Genomic DNA, 5,907 nt, shown 5'->3' with positions numbered 1-5,907 from the left:
GGCTTAGGATTCAAGCTTCGAAGGAAAGTGAATACTCTTATGTAGGCACATGGTGATATGTGGTTAGTATAGACAGAGATGATAGAATGACACTAAAATTTACTCTCTTCATTTCTATGTATAAACAAATTTTAACTTTTTAATTTACTCTCTTCATTTCTATGTATAAACAAATTTTAACTTTTTTAAGTAGATTGAATAATTGATGTATACAGTTCAAATACATCATTTATTCAATGAACTTAAAATGTTAAAATTTACTTATAAATAAGAAGGGTTAAATATGTTTTTAATCCCTATAAAATTACTGAAAATGGCTTTTAGTCTTTATAAAAAAAATTGACTTTTAATCCCTATAAAATTACTTTTGCACTCAGTTTTAATCCCTATAGAGGGATCAAAAGTGAGTGCAAAGTTAATTTTATAAGGACTAAAAGTCAATATATTTTTTATAGGGACTATAAGTCAAAATTGAGATATTTATAGGGACCAAAAATATATTTAACCCTAAATAAGAATGAAGGGAGTACATCCACACCATATATATATATATATATATATATATATATATATATATATATATATATATATATATATATATATATATATATATATATATATGGAATGTATCTAGTGAGAAAGGGGTCTCTTATGTGAGAGTGAGAAGAATAATTTTATGCCATTAGATTAACATTTACGGTTCAGATTAAAAGGTTCATTAAAAACTCACGACTTCTTTAACTATTCTGAACAAAAAAATCTCAACTTAATGTTTTTCATCTAGTGTTCCATTTGAAAATTAAAATTATAACCACAATCATTTCTCTTCTATCTCAGTTCTCTAGTAACTTTATTATTTTCTATTCTATTTTTTCCTGTCGATAATTTTTCCTAAAGAAATTCTCAATTGAAGAGCCACTTTAATGTGCCGAGCTCTGTTTTTTAATTACGGTAATAATTTTTTTAGCTTCTCCCATCTACAATTAATTTTATATTTGTTAGATGAGAATTAATTAGTTAATATTAAAACAGAAAATCACAAATAATGAAAGAGGGGGCTGTTTCAAAGGAATTAGTGATGATATGAAATACTGGGATGGAGAGAATGGCTACAAGAGATGTCTGAAAGACAAAACAGCGTGAATGGTTGAACAGTTGTGCGACTAATTATTAAATAAGTCACGTGAGGTTTTAATGAAGCTTTTAATCTGAACCGTAAATATTAATCTAATGGCTTAAAATTATTCCTCTCACTCTCACATAAGAGACCCCTTTCTCACTTGATACATTCCCTATATATATATATATGAAAATTTCTTCACCCACCTCCTAACCTTCTTACCCACCTCTGGTGAATTTACCACACTACCCCTTGTTTCGGAAGTTCATTTCCGAAAAGGTACTTTTTTTGTTAAAAAAAGTATTTTCGGAAATGTATCTCCGAAAACGTGTTTTTTTTAATATAAAATATTGATTTCGGAGATGCATCTCCGAAATAAAGTTACTTTTTAGAAAATGTGGTGTTTTCGGAAGTTCATCTCCGAACGCACCCCCTCGGAGGAATTCGGAAATGAACTTCCGAAATATTCCAAGACCAAATTGGTCTTGGCATGTTTCGGATATACACTTCCGAAATAATTAATAATTATTAAAAAAATTAAAATCAAGGTGAATCAATACAATTAATAGGTATAAAATCAAGGTGAATCAATAAAATGAAGTTGAATCAATAAAATCAAATTGAATCAAAACATCCTAAACTATTTGAAAGTTAAAAATTATTTTACTAACTTATATAAATCAAAAACATTTTAATTCCATAAGTAAATTTTGAATTATATAAAATTTATTCATTAAATAAAATTAAGACAAAATCTTTTTTTAATTTTTTTAAACTAAATAAAAAATTATCTCATTTTTAATTATGAATCAGAATAGAAATATATAAATATATAATAATAATTATTAATTTTGTAAGTGAAATATATAAATATATAATATATAAATATATAATAATTAATATATAAATATATAAATATATAATAATTATTATAAATTAAAACACTCATTTTTTTAATTTTTATAATTATTATATAAATATATAAATATATTTATAATTAATATATAATAATTATTATATAAATATATAAATATATAATAATTTTTATAAATATATAATAATTATTATATAAATATATAAATTAAAACACTCATTTTTTTAATTTTTTTTGTAAATACATAATGATTATTATAAATATATAAATATATAAATAAATAATTATAACTCATTTTGTAAGTGAAATTATTTTAATTTTTTTAATTAAAATTATTTTAAATTTTAAAGTATGAATCAGAATAGAAATATATAATAATTATTATTCATAACTAATAAATTATATCAAAATATATAATTATTATTATTTATTACTCATAAATTATATCAAATTTATAATATATAAATTAATTCATATCCTAAAATTAATTTTTGAAATTTTTAGATTTTTTTTGTTTTTTCGGAGATGCATCTCCGAATTAATCAAAATCCCAATTTTTGGGATTTTTTTGGAAATGCACTTTCCGCATTTCCGAAGCAGGGATAAAATGAGATTTTCGCTGGGATGACCCCATAGGGAGGTGGGTAAAGAAAAAACCATATATATATATATATATATATATATATATATATATATATATATATATATATATATATATATATATATATATATATATATATATATATATATATATATGTGTGTGTTTGTGTGCACTGTTGTATTTTTTAATAATTATTTAATGACTCATCAATCATCATACATGTGCCAACAGTAATTAACAAATTGGCCATATTTTCTCCCATAACTGACAGGTAGGTTAATTGCATATTGCATAGTGACCTCTACTATGACTGCTCCCACGACTAAAGTGACCTCTGCTTCTAGAACTTGGAAAGCTTCCATTTGAGTACATCACAAAGAGTTGGTGAATCCAAATTTCCATACATCTCTTTAACAAAACAAAGCGGTTGTACTCCTCCAAGAACAGAGTCAATTTGATCTTTTACTTCGAGATTCAGTCTCCAACTACAAGAACAGAGTTTGTATTACTTTAATTCTTAATACGAATTCATTGATGGAGCGGGTTGTCTTTCTTTGTTGACATCAATTCAACCCGTAGTTGACAAACCTTAACTTTCATATGCACCATGGATTTTTTGAACCTATTGAAATTTTGAACCTCATTGAAATTTGTGGATTCACCACGAATTTATGTATGCATTTTCCTGATGATCTTAACAAATTTTGAACCTCATTGGAATTTGTGGATTCACCACGAATTTATGCATTTTCTGTGTAAGAGTTACACCTTCTGTATGTTGGAAGCAAAAGATAGTTGTTTTCTTGCAGTTTGATTGATAATTTTATTTCGATCGAGTTGTTAGAACTCGATGTGAAAAACACGGAGAAAATGCCTTGCGACTGAATAAGATCTTTGCTAAACAAAGCTTAGAGCTCCAAAGTTTCCTTTGTTGTTTTCTACTGCAATTAAGCAATGAGCTGAGTATAGCTGTTGAAAATTGATCAGTTCTATTGACTTAGCTACCGTTATAACAGAAATCATGAAGGAAGGATCACCATTTCTGATGGTAGTGTTTTCATCAGAGTAAAGAAATCTAATACTTTGCTTCAAGCAGTGTAATTCATGGTGTTCCATCTGATAAGATTAAATGTTTATTATAGTTTGACTAAAAGCCATTGATAAAACAAATTGCAAGGAAAAACAAAAATCATAAATGACAAGAACATATTTATTACATAAGGAAGTTTCACATACAAATAAAAAGTAACATCTGAAAACAAATTCTAGCGGTTTCTATTGCTATACTTGTGGTTTATCCAATTGGCCAGTTCATTTATCCGATTTTTTAAAGAAACAACAATGACTCTATTTTTGCTATCTTTAATCAATTCTAAAGCATAGCTAAATCGATCCTCACTCCAATCCATCCTGCCATGTTTTTTCTGGTTTACAATTATCAAGACATCGATGCAATTCGGAATAGAGTATGGTCCATTAACATATGATGTGGCTGCAATATCATCTTGTGCTGTCTTTCTTTCCTTTTCCACCTAATGTTAAAAACACAACGAAATAGTGTCAACATTGATCTATACTCAGGATTTTAAAAATCAGTTGCGATCGCGTCGCAGTAACGTCACGATTTGGTCAGTATAGGTGTCACGACACTGATTGCGGTCGTCGCTGTGTAAATTATCGACTATATGTTCTTTAACATATAAAACGGTGATAACGGTATCAATCGGCATATACCGTTTTGTCGCAATCACGGACCGATTTTTAAAACCCGGCTATAGTCAACACTTAAACAATAGGAAGATATACAACAGCGAATAATTAATAATGCATGAGATTTGAGTAGATGTAAAATATTAAGAAAAAAACACATAATAAAAGCAAAAATTCAACGGTTATATATCACATTTTAAAAGAACACAGTTTTTGTTCCAAGTTAACCATGTGATTTTATAGTAATCTTTTGAGTTCTACGTAGCAAAGAAAATCAATACAAAGCCAATTTAGATTTGACATGAATTTTTTACAAAATACAAACCCAAATATCTAGCTAGCTCCAATATTCCTATACAGATTACTATTTTAAATTTAAAAAAGCCCCAAATTGAACCATTCAAAACCCTATTATTTTAGATTTAAAAAAAAGCCCCAAATTGAACCATTCAAAACCCTACTATTTTAAATTAAAAAAAAAAAGCCCCAAATTGAACCATTCAAAACCCTAAAATCAAAAGTGAATGAAGTAGAGATATGTCATATTATGAAAACAAAGTCATCAGCAAACGGAAAAATATGAAAATTTGAAGGAGAGATGAACATTACATCAGATTCAGACATAGAGGCTTGTGTATTGGAGTCACGGACACACAGTGAAGTGATGGTGCTGTCTCCGGCGAAAGGGGAATGACAGGTTTTCTAGGGTCGCGATAATTTCGGGGTAAATCTATCCATACTTATTTGGGGTCAAAGTGGTCCATAGAATTCCAAAAAAATTTATTGTAAAGTAAAATAAAAAATAAAAATAAATGCCTTGGTTCTTCCAAAAATACCTAAACATTTTTTAGTTTTTTTTATATATATTATAAGAATCTCTTTAGGATGTTGTGAGTTTTTGAGTTTTTGATTAATTTAAAAAATCAATTTTTAAATTAAAATCTTTTATAAAAATGGATTTGATTTAAATTTTTTTATTTTAAAATTGAATAAGTATGTCTTTAAATTTTAAGGTTATGTTTTAATTGATGAAATAGAACGGAGTGGTGCGGAATAAAATATGATAAAATATAGGAGAGCGAAATGGAATATTTTCATTCTATTGTGTGTTTTTTTTTATAATTTGACAGGACAAAAACAAAATAAACTAGTTCATTTTATTACATACATCCTAAATTTGATGGAATGAAATTTAAAGATTGGATTAAGTGAATTATATTGTTGCTTTCTCCTTTATCCATTATTTACAAATTCAAACAATAAAATTTTATTATTTATCACTTCATTTCATTTCAAACCACTAATAAGAGAATGTTTGAATTGGTGGTATGAGATGGAATGGAATGGAACAAGATGATGAATAATATGATTTCATTGTTTAAATTTGCTTTATGGATAAAATGGAACAAAGCATGATGGGTTCTCTTCCAGACCGGCCAAAGGTCCAATGAACCAAGGTCCAACTCACCAAAGGCCTATTATATTCGACCCAAATATAAAAACAGTGCACAGAGAATATACACAAATTGTGATCTCTAATTTCACTTTACTCATCTTGAATTGACTTGGGTGTTAGAGTGTTAACCATGCAGTTTCATCTCT

At 27.1% G+C, this 5,907-nt stretch overlaps 1 long non-coding RNA gene across 1 annotated transcript; it reads right to left on the bottom strand.

Moving 5' to 3' along the window:
• Positions 1-3,765: 3,765 nt before the first annotated feature.
• LOC131612348 (uncharacterized) lies at positions 3,766-5,080 on the bottom strand. The gene is made up of 2 exons (XR_009287358.1): positions 4,915-5,080; positions 3,766-4,127 (listed from the first exon to the last, which is right to left on the bottom strand). It is a non-coding gene; the product is annotated as an uncharacterized LOC131612348 (long non-coding RNA).
• Positions 5,081-5,907: the final 827 nt, after the last annotated feature.

Source organism: Vicia villosa, linkage group LG6 (genome assembly GCF_029867415.1).
Source record: "Vicia villosa cultivar HV-30 ecotype Madison, WI linkage group LG6, Vvil1.0, whole genome shotgun sequence".
Lineage (NCBI taxonomy): Eukaryota > Viridiplantae > Streptophyta > Magnoliopsida > Fabales > Fabaceae > Vicia > Vicia villosa.
Note: the sequence above shows the minus strand (reverse complement) of the source record. Positions and strands in the feature narration are given on the sequence as shown.